This window comes from Atta colombica, unplaced genomic scaffold, assembly GCF_001594045.1.
Source record: "Atta colombica isolate Treedump-2 unplaced genomic scaffold, Acol1.0 scaffold12, whole genome shotgun sequence".
Classification (NCBI taxonomy): Eukaryota; Metazoa; Arthropoda; class Insecta; order Hymenoptera; family Formicidae; genus Atta; species Atta colombica.
The window spans coordinates 3,782,058-3,794,131 of NW_017259206.1; the positions used below are offsets into that span (position 1 = coordinate 3,782,058).

At 36.1% G+C, this 12,074-nt stretch overlaps 1 protein-coding gene across 4 annotated transcripts in view; it reads right to left on the reverse strand.

Moving 5' to 3' along the window:
• LOC108694434 (retinoic acid receptor RXR) overlaps positions 1–12,074 on the reverse strand; it is a 103,072-nt gene that overhangs the window by 72,642 nt on the left and 18,356 nt on the right. The window contains exon 1 of one of the 4 annotated variants that reach the window (XM_018203928.1): positions 11,312–11,360. The exons of 2 other annotated variants lie outside the window; for them this stretch is intronic. The gene's annotated coding sequence lies outside the window, so the exon portion shown is untranslated. Of the gene's footprint in view, positions 1–2,768; positions 2,845–11,311; positions 11,361–12,074 lie in introns of those variants that run through there. One more of the 4 variants, XM_018203927.1, reaches the window with a different exon arrangement.

A 12,074-nucleotide genomic window follows, 5' to 3' on the forward strand; every position in this document is an offset into this window, starting at 1 on the left:
AGGAAGCGGCGTCTGAGAAGTGGTGGGAAACACGGGGAAATAAACGGTGGTAGGGAAGGTAGATGGACGGACGGACGGGGGAGCTTTGCACGGCGCACTCTGCAATGTCGAGCGTGCGCGAGCCACCACGAAAGCCTTCCTCTCTCCTGCATTGGGATTCTACCAGGTGTGACCGAAATTTGCGCCACGTCGGAGCGAGCGTGCGGGTAATAGGGAATGCCGATAAGGGGGTAAGAGAGGGGGAGGTCGCGGGCGAACGCGCAAGCGTGTGTATGTGCGTACTCGTACACGAGGGTGGGGTGAGGTGGGGTAGGGGAGGGGGGAAGGGGGTGGGACACGCGTGCGTGTGAGGGAACGTTCGATCGGAGTCAGAGAGATGTGTTTTTCGTCCCCTTCCATCCCCCTCGTCCTTCCTCGGGCGGTCGGTAGACGGCCTGGTGAACGCCGAACGTTGCGATTAGAGCATATAGATGCGCGTGCAGATGCGTTCGCGAAATAATTTTGGCGGACGGATTACGCTTTTATCGGGGACGTAAGTCCGCATAGCGGAGTGAGAAGTACGGGATGCGGTGTTAATTTTAGACGTTGTTGCGAATAGTCGGGCGCGATCGATGAAAATAGCCGACGAGAGATTCGCGTAATGAGATTCGGGTCGATTCGGGTCGATGCGGATGAGAATCCCGCGGATACGACGGTACTTCCTCGGAGAAGTACACTTTAATCCTCTAATGCCCATTTCTACCGATGTAGATTATAATCTTTAATCTTAGTTTGATTTACTTTTTATCTTCTTCTAATTCTAAGAATTAAAAAAGGATGGAGAGTAAATTAAACCGAGATTGAGATTAATTTGCAGTTGGAAATAATGAAATTTTATTATTTCCAATTGTATAGAAATGAATATAAAACTTTTTCATTACTTGGTTAACTTTTGTGGTTTAGATTTATCCTCACATAGCGCAATGATAATGTAAAACCTGTGTCTCTCCAGCTATGATTATCACTAAACTAATAGTTTTGTAGCGATAACCTTACAAATTATTTACGGAATCAGTTTAGTGATTAATCAGATAGAAAAATATAAAAATACAAATTTTATATTATCATCAAGTTCAGCATGAACATCTGAATGAACACGAGTTAATTAACAAATGAAAAAACCGAATCTAAATATGGTGGATTTTTAATGATACTTTTGAAATTTCCATAAATATTTTCTTCGAAGAAAATTACGCGATTAAGCTTGCGGGTTATCTCCGTGTCTTGACTACACATTAAATGCTAACGTTTCGTAAACATTGTAGGTCACTTCATCAGGACGAGAAGCAACCTGATATATTATCAAATTACTCCTCGCCTTGATCCAGTGAACTGCAATATTCACGAAACATTGGCATTTAATGATACATCAGGACATGGAGATAACTTGTAAAACATAACTTCCTCCTTGAAGTACAAGAGATTTTCAGAACATATTTAGGAAGGTGGGGTCGAATCAGAAATATGTTCTAAATGCTCTATTTTATTTTTCAGCTAATTTATAAAATAGATAAAAAAATAATAACATAAAACTTCTTATCTTCTTCAATTCTTCCTGTGTTTATTTGTAGATTTAAAAAAATGCAATAAAATTTACTAAGGCATGCTTTCCGTTTAAAATACATAGTCGACACAAGTGTCGCTCTATTGTTATTCAATGCAAAGAAGAATAGAACGACATTTGTGTTGATTGAGGTCATCTAAGAAAAAAGCAGTTTAACTAAATTTAAATAATTTGAATTGGAAATTGTAAAAACTCGCAGAAAAATATTATCGGGCATTAAGACTCGTCTTGACCGAATATGACTGTTCTTTATTCATTTATCAATAATTGTAATAAAATAAAACTTTGACTGCAGAACTATGGGATCACTTCTGATTCCAATCTTTAATATCGACAAGTATGAACCAGGAATAAGATCGTCGAACTTTAATTTTGCGGAACATTCAATGCAGATAGTATTTAGATATGCGACGTGTTATTAGCAACAAACATGTACATACATACATACATATCATTTGTATACACAATGAGACGTGATTACGGTGGAAAATTTAAAAAAAAAAAAAAAAGGTTTTCAAGATCACTATGCCGGCCAATTGCGAAACACACGCTGTTCCATTAACGGATTATTCGGAAGCGAGATGCGGGCTCGTATGAGACGTCGGTATTGCGTGCGCTACGTGGAATAATCCAGCGTAAATGACACATTTATGTATACATGGCAGTTCCATCTAATTTGGATTAATTTTCGTTACAGAAATAAACCATAACCGTAATGTCTAACACTCTCTCCTCTCGCTATTTCCTTCTCACACTAACAAAAAAAATGTACATTAAAACAATATACTAAATTTTAATAAATATTTATTCAGACATACACTAGGGAGTAATTAAGTAAATAAATAAATATTTACTTAATAAAAAAAATAACTTAAATTAAATTAATGAGTCTTGTATTAAATAAATATATTTTACATTGTATTAAGTAAATATTTATTTAGTACTATTCAAATAAATATCTTTTAGAATTTAGTATGTTTTTCCAGTACTTTCATCCTTACGTCAAAGGAAAAACTTATAAATAACCATTTCTTCTTGATAATACGTAACACGTCTGCTACAGAAACACGGCCATTCATACCGCGCGTCCAGACTGAACATAAATAATTCTTAGAAAAAAAGCAACGCGCACTCACGCTCTCGAATATTCTCTTATGCTTCGTACCTTTACAAAGGCAAGTAGCAAATATCCTTTAACATGTAAATCCCACTATCTTCGCTGGATCATTCATGTTTCTTTAAAATCCTCTCAACTTAGTAGTAACAATTTTATATCTTTACAAAACGACGGGTCTTCTAACAATGACTTATAGAAAAACGTGTATGCTCGGTGCACTTCTTTTTCTAATTATCTGTTTATGCAATCCGCCGTTTTCTTTACAATTCCGATTGTTTACGAAAGCTCGACGAACATCGATAAAGAACTCGGTTTCGCTCGCGATTACTTCTGTTATCTATGTTAGAATTATTTTTGCACTCAGTCGAAAAGGGAGAAGCTTCGCAGATGTGGACCGCATCGCAGCGAGCAACCTGCGCCGCACCTGTTTCGACGCCGTCGATAGGTTCGCCATGGCAACATCCTAGGCACGCCCGCTGTCCTCACGGCGAGAGAGAAAGAGAGAGAGAGAGAGAGAGAGAGCTCGTTTTTGAGGAAGCCTTCCGAAGCCGCTGCAACGCGCCCGACAGAAACCTGTATTCGCGAGTAACGCACATCGGCCGACGAGTTATCTACGTTATTTGCATAAAAAATAGTTCGGCGAACCGCCGTGATACGCAGGAAATCGCGAGATAACCTGTGAGGCTCTCCAACAACCATATACTCGAAAGGGAGCAGGCAACCGTGGGAATTTTATGAATTAAAACTTCTCAACGTTGAGAAATTTTGAAAACGTCGAGAATGTCTTCGAGTCTAAATAAACATTTATTACAAGAATAGAATTTATCCTCCAATATCATATTTGCATAGAGAGAACAACTTTATTGAAGTATCTAAAAATTTAGCTACACTGTTAGATATCAAAGCTAATCCCTCGAGTTAAATAACATTTTATTTGTCAAAATGTAAATTAATCAATTTCTGATATAGCATAAAAGTTAGCATAAAAGTGAACATCGTTCATATTAATACATGTAGTAAATAATAAATTTAATATATTTCCTTGAATCAAATTAACGATGTATTATGTACAAGTAGTGGCGACCTGTAGAAATGATTAAAAATAACTCAAATTGGATATAACTTGACATGAATTTAATGGTGTAGATAGAGATCTGAAAATTTCTTGGACCATCAAAATAATTATGTATAAAGTTCAAGCATAATGAGCAAAAAATTTGAACATTCTAGCCTGAAATGTTCTACATAATTATTTTGATAGACCAATAAAATTCTTTTCAGATCTGTATCTAGCTATAAATAATCATCGTCAGAGAGATACTGACCGAGCAAATAATCTCTCAACGCAGATCAGATAACAATATTGAGATAATAATAACAATATTCGCCGCAGATTTCTGAGATACGCTTGGTAAAAGCATCCGCGTGGCGGTCATATTAGTACGAGGCAAGTGCATGTTATGATACTGATCCGAAGACAGGCATGCCGGGCCGTGGAGGGTTGAGGAAGTTGGTCGGTTTTTGCATCGTCGATGGCAGGCCAGTGTGCCTTTGGCCCATATGCCGGCGAACCAGCCGACCAACCATACCACGACACATCTACTACGGCCATCACGCGAGGAAACACACACCCTGGCATTCAGCCGTCGTCGCCACCACCACCGTCATCAGCACGTTTATTTGTGCACGCTCGTGTATGTGTAGCTCGCTTGCAAGTGGTCGTCAAGGTTAGCCACCTACTCGCCGCTTGTGGGCCTCTGCACTCTCTGGTGCATGCCGAGCTGTCTTTTCAGCTTTAAAGTTTATTACGTGTTCGCGAAGGAACATCGGTCGCACGTAGTCGTCGCCGTATGGCTTTATAAAGGCAGACTGTCGCGTAGGAGATTATATTTAACTCGTGTATACACCAGGCAGTTGTTGTTCCGCGTGCGTCGACCTTGTTTTTGCGAAATTCTGGGTCGCCATCTCTCTGCACCACGGCGGTTCCCTTATCTGCGATACGCGGCATTACATACGACTCGTTATCGCCAGGAGAAATGTTAAGTAGCGAAGGTCAAATTGATCTTCGGTTTATCGTCGTCATTTAATTTAAGCATTGTTCTCCATTATCCCGTTCCGTTAAATTCCACCTCTGCGGAATAAACATTTGGACTTTCGAAAGAGCTTTGAATTAACTTTGCATCACGATTGATATTACAAGCGATAATTTAAAAGGTCAAAAAATACATAAAAAGATTCTTTCATAAATTCCTGCAATACTTTGCATATATAGGTACTTCTGCAATTTAATTTTCGGACACAAATTCAATAACAAGTTAGTAGAATGTATTAAAGAGAACTTTCATTAGAGTTTTGTAGAGTAAATTAAGCTAAGATGATGCGGTTTGTAAAAAAAATTAATAAATACAAAGGCAATATTAAGAATTGCACAGAAAAAATATAATCTTAGGAATTTCAAAATTCTTTAGATCCCTGCATTTACCACATTGCATTTATGAAATACTTCTACAATTTAATTTTCTAAATGCAAGTTAGTGAAATGTTAAATACAAGTTTCATTCATAGAGAATAGATGCAATTAATAGGCGAAATATAAACCTGTGGCAGATCGATACATGAATAAATATATGTAGAAATGCAACAAGCTTAATATTCTCTCCAACTCCTGTATATATCAACAAACGCAACAAGCTTAATACAATTCTCTCCTACGTATATTCTATACATTTATCTCGATGCAGCGCGCGTAATTTTCGGTAGCATCGTACAGGCCGATTGATGCGCGGATCGTGAACTGCATACACGAGAAAATGCATGCCGGTCGCTGCCAGTTTTTTTTGCGAGCGCAGCAGTAGGACGAGAAAAGGTTAACTGGACTCGCCGATATTCCGTTTACATTCTTCGTCGGAACTGGTTTTCGCCAGGCATCATCGTCGTCGTCGTCCTCACGTCGCCGTCAATTCTATGTGGTCCCTAGAGAGCGAGATCGGCCGAGAAACCGGCGCGAACAAAAGCGAAATCCGGGAATTCCGCACAACCGGACAACAAATCCGGGCGCACAAAACGCACTCTGAATACATCACGTGTTGCAGCTTTATCTCCTTATGCACTCCGAAATTCGGATCGATATTCAAATGACAGGCGTGCTTTCTTCCGATCGTCGCACAATGAATCGCGTGAGTATTAAATATCAGGTCGGTCTGGATCATCGAGTACTCGGGGTTTCAGTCTGAGCATCGTGTTTCTTCCAATATATAGATATATATGTATAGCTTATGCATTATGATAGTATTGAGTGCCGTGTCTCGCTACAAAGTGCATAAACGAGTCTTCGCATCTCGATGCACCACCAGTATTCAAGCCATTCGGAAACTAACTCTGCATTCAGAGAAAAACGTAGTGGTAACAGTCTCATAAAAGTGACAACTGTGCAAAAATTAATACACCTCTTTAGTTGAATAAATTATTAATAATTATAAAATAACTGTAAAACAATTTAATTATATACATTAATTAGGACACGTTTAATGAAATTATGTAAAAAAATCCCTGAGAAATAGTTTCTAGGTAGGTTTTTGTACAAAATTCCAAGTTAGACAATTTTTTTTTATGCAACTTTGAAATAAATTGGAATGTAAGTAACTATATATTGAAAATTAATAAAAGATAAAGACTGTATCTATCTGTATCGTTTTCTCAATTAGAGCCACGAAATAGAAAAGGCTTACTAAAAAAAAATATGAGTTACTCTATTTAGCTGTGAGTATTGTCTTGAACTTAATTTTTTTTAATAGAATTTCGTGATTATGTGTATGCTATACTTATTGCTAAGTGATTGTCAACATTTTGTATAATCAAGAAAAAATCGTCAAAGCAATCATTTTTCAGACAGAAATTAAAATTTAAATAGTAAAATTCTAAAAATTCTACTAAAATAAATAAAATAAATAAAATTCTATGAAAATTCTGATTTTGAAGAATAAAAAAGGAATCTCGTAAAAATTCCAGGTAACAAACGTCTTAATTAATTTTATAAAATTATTTCTGTAAAACTTGTATAATAGTCACTTTTACAATTATTACTATGTTTGTTAATTGTCAGGGTTGCTACAGAAAATGAATTTAAAAATTCCCTGACTTTTCCAGGTATTCTAGATAAAAATTTCCATGATCAATATAAAGTATGTTTTAAACATTTTAACATTTAGAAGCAAGGATTTTAAAAAGTTAGCTTGTATTATAAAAACGCAAACGAAGCTTAGTAGCATAAAATTTTAAGGACAAATTCAAGCCAAAAAAAATTAATTAGTATGGAAAAAAGAATGCAATTACGACGAAAAAGAACGATTAAATAAAATACAAATTTTAATTATTTTTTAAAAATTATTTAAAGTGCATGAGTTTTGAACATGTTTGATTATAAACGTCAGATGTAATATTTAAAAAAATTATAGAAATTATTTAGAATAGGAGCAGTTAAGGGAATTGTGAGCAAAGTTCAAAATTCCAGTCTCTTTTATATTTTCTCCTGGCTTTTTCCGTGATTAATTTTAATTTCCCTGACTTTTCCCGATTTTCCAGATCTGTGCAATTTTCCAATCCTGTTATTTGAATGTAAAAAGGTACAATCAGCGTAAGATACTTTGTACTAACGATTGTGGACATCCCGATGCAAATTTTTCTTTCTCGCGTTTTGATCTCGACTAAATAATTCTCAAGTAAAGTTTTCAGGCAACGGTACGAAAAAGAATGATAATTTAGCGGCATTTTACATAGACAAAGCTCGTAATTCTCAGCGAAAAAGTTACGAGCCTCGCGGAAACTTGCAATATCGCGTAATGAACCGCGACAGCTGTTACTGATAGAGTGAATTTCTCGCGAAGATCGGCATCCGAGCGGCCGTTTTCGAGAGAAATCCATCGCCCAAGATCGATGGATCGCTCCACTTTTTATCCCGTAGATTTAGACTTTCTGCATTTATGTATTCCGCGACTCGTCCGTTTGCCGTATGCTATGGCCTGAAACACAAAAGCAGCGACCGGAATTCTAAAACTACCGAAACGTTACTCGGGGCGACGAAGACGGCGACGGGCGACGATGATGATGACGACCGACGAAGAGGACCGTCGAAGGAAAAAAGAGAGTAGGAAGAAAAAGGTGAGCCTGAAGCGAAGGAGACGGAAGACGAGCGCGCGAACGAAGCAGCTGCGTTTCGTCTGGTCTCACCCATGTACAATGCAAAATTCGGCCTCTAATTCTAAAGCGGTTCGCCAATCAGCCGCGTCATTGTTCGCCTCGTTGAAAGCTCGCGATTTTTTCGGGGGGCTAATCGTTCCCTGAATCCTAATGAGCGACTTTGAGCGAGGAAAGAGAATACAAGAAAGGAATTCGCAGAGCGAGAACAACGCCGAAAGGGATATTCAACGGGTCTCGAACAGAATCGCCGCTGTGCTCCGAAATCTCTCGATGGGCATTCGAGAGGCTCTCGACACAAGCGATCGTAATTATAAAAATGAATAATATATTATTGCATTACCACGAGTCATCAATTCGCACGTTACTCAAGTTAGATGGAATCGACTTGATTAATCTCTCAAGGCGAGTGTACGATCGTATACTGTCGAGCACGTGACATCTCTATGCGTTTATCAGACGCACGATTCCGGGCGTCAGAAACAGTCACCTCGTTCGAACGGTCTCGAGAATCCACGTACAACGTTGATCGTGTTAATGCGACCACGCACGACGCATGTAGCTGCCATGCTATAAATAATACCTATCCACGAGAAGCGACAGGACGGATGATCAATCGAGTGTAGGTGTGGAAAGGAGAGGGGATGACGAGGGGAAAGACAAGAAGAGAGAGACGATGGTAGTGCATGCGAGAGAATGAGAATGAGAGAAAGCGAGAGGGCGAGAGAAAGAGAGAAGAGAACAAGAAGAAGAGGAGGAGGAAAGAGCAGTCAAGGACGTTGTATGTGACCACTGCATTGCGACGGTGGATTCTGTTGAGGATCTTGAGATTCCTCAACGGTGCTACGGACGCAAAACGGTGCGTGGTGTTGTCTTTATAGATGATGTATAAATAGTACGTTCACCCGAATCGCGCTCTCCTCCCGACTGATCTGAAACGCATTTATTTCGCGTTCAGATGCCTCTCTTACGCGGCTGAGAATATATTGTAATATATCGTGTATATGAACTACCTCTTTCTCTTTCTCAGTGCGTTTATTATTTTCACAATATAATTTACGATTGCTGCGACGAACTTAAACTTGATTACGAAGAAGACAAGTATTTTGCTGAAGTAAAATTTAGGTACACTGAAAAAAATTACTAAAATTTAATGAATATTTATTTGAATATAGTACTAACTATAAATATTTACTAAATGTAAACATATATTTATCTGGTACGAAATCCATTAATTTGATTTAAGTATTATTTTATTTATTGATAAATATTTATTTTAAAATTTAATTAATTCTTTTTCAGTGTAAATACATATCTGAAAATAATTTTGTTAGACTGTCAAAATAATTAGGAATGAAATTAATTGTTCAAATGTTAAAACTTCTTGCAACATTGTTCATCATTTGAGATTCCTACACTGGAAAATAAGTTTGATTGCATTAAGTTTGATTGGAATTCTGAATGAAAATGGACAAATAAGAACTTTCTGATTGAATTTATTACAATTCTAGCTGAGATAGCCAGAATTCTTACTGATGTGATCACAATCTTCCAACTTTATTTTCAATCAGAAAATTTCTCTCAGTGTAGGTAGATACATAATTATTTTGATTATAGTCCAACAAAATTATTTAGATTCAAAATTAATAAATGAAATACAGATGATTAAGTCAAATGATTAAATCTTAAAACGATAAATAATACCGATATAAGCCAACACAGGCTGTTCGAATGTAAATTAAAATACCAAAATTATTTAGATCTGTATCTAATATAGAGCTATATCTTTAGATACTTCAGCAAACTCGTTCTTTCCACGTAGAAGGCAGGTGCACTCTCGTTCTTTAATACTTTTGCATCTCGTGGCTTTTACGAGCATACTTTAAATAATGAAATGTGAAATAAATTGAAAACACATGTAATACAGTACGATTTGTATGATACAGTAAAATCGGGTAACGAATTGAAACGGTATCGAGAATATCGATTTCGCGATCCAAATGGGTGACCCGCGTTTAATTATGCAAACATACGGCTGCTTGTCGGGAGAGTGTTATTCATTATCGCGAGATGCGACGCACTTGGCACTTTTTTTAGGTTAAAAATAGTAAAGTAGTTATCTGCAACAAGAACGTGCATTTTCGTAATTTACGTGTATGCCACGATGTTGTAACGTTATATGAGGTTTAATCAAAATGCAAACGACGGCATGTAATGAGGCCGAGATAAAGGCCGTCGCTCTATATTTGCTTAAACCTTTCTTTTTTGGAGGCGATAGTCGGAGAAAAATGCGTAATTGTTGACGTTGTAAACGCCTGTTTGTGCACGATAGTTCAAGGTAATCAAATCGTGCAGAGAGAACGATCTTTTTATCAATAGTATTCTAGCGCAGAATCAATTTATCCTGAAAAAAAAATCATCCAAACAATAATGATAATAAAAAATGTAAAATTTAAATATTAATCGGGCTCTCGAAATTAAAAACTGTAATAAAATATATCGGGCAATGAGAGCATCAACACAAATTAGTGCGCAATAAAAATATAAGTATAATATCTAATAATGTTTACATAATAAACGTACAATTATTGTCGACACCACCTTATTTGAAACGGTTTTCTTCAAATCATCTTCAGCAAATTCATAGATACTAGACAATAACTATACATTTATACATCATATAAACATTATTAGATAATTATATTTTATTGCGCACTAATTTGTCCGATATATTTTATTATAGATTTTAACAATGATAATAATACGATCTGCCAGCACTCGTCGGAATTTTCGTATCGAAATGCTTTATAGATTCCAGGACATCTTTTCTTAATCGCCATTCAATAAAATTTGTCCTCGTGGATATCGCGGGTTTTCCGGTCGGGCGAGAAAGACAACGCTTTCTCCTCCTCGTCTTTATCTTCTCCTGGTAGTTTCCCGAGGGCCATGAAATGAACCTTGGCCGAGTTAAGAATGATGGCCGTTTTTTTTTAATACATTCGGAGCGGGGGAATGTATGTACGATCTCGAGAGAAAAGCTTTATATTGTATTACATCCATTCGGTATCCCCGTTTCTCCCAATGGAAGTAATCTATCGTGCTGGAAACATGGAACGATGTGATAAAAATCGTCAAATCTGTTTAACTTTACGAAATCAATTTAACTTTAAGAATGCAACCATAAGGCATAAGAATTAGAACGAAGATATGGATTTATTGTAGTAAAAGTAGGTACTATAAAGTATTTTAGAAAGAAAAGGTTTTCGCGCGTTTTCTTTTTGCAAAGTTCGGTAAATTTTTATTAAGCCAAGGATTAATCATTGCACGTGGCTGGTATGATTATGAAGTTCTAGAGGTATCACGAAAGCATGTAAATCATCTTAAAAACAGTTACTTACGTGACGAAGAAGTATAACACGTACGAGCGAAGATGCATGATAACCGATACAGATACCGTGGTACTCACCTGCAATAAAATCAAAGAAAACAAATGTTAGTTGCAAACTTTGCGATAAGTAAAACGTAGTTTACGAGCCTAACTCAAAGTACACGTATCGCTGTTAATAATTACATAGTATGGTACATATAAAAAAAGAAAAATCTAGAAGATCTAAAGAGAAATCTAGAAGATTTATTTTTCACATGCTGATATTTCAGTATATTTATTTTTATAATTAATTCATTTTGCTGTAAATCTTTTTCTTTATAATTGACATAATTATATAAAGCTAAAAACATTGTATATTAAATTAAAAATTCACTTTTATAGCATATAATAAAAGAAAAAGAATTAAAACGAGAAATAAAAATAATGAATTTTAATATATAAATTCTAATAATAAAAACGGCCAAAAGCATATAATAAATTTTATTTTAAAACGTAACCGTTTCAATTCACCGAGTCTTCTTCAACTAAAATAAATAAATCACAAAGAATTAAATACATTCATAAATGATTGAAAATTAAACAAAAATTAAAATATACAAAAAAAGAGGAAAACAATAAGTAAAAATCGCAAGAGCCATATTCAAATAAATGTGTACAATAATAAAATAATTTTATTTTGAAACGTAATGAAATCATTTCAATTCAAGTCTTTTTCAATTAAAAACAAGTATTATGTCAAATGTAAAAAGTATAAATAAAATAATTGTTACACG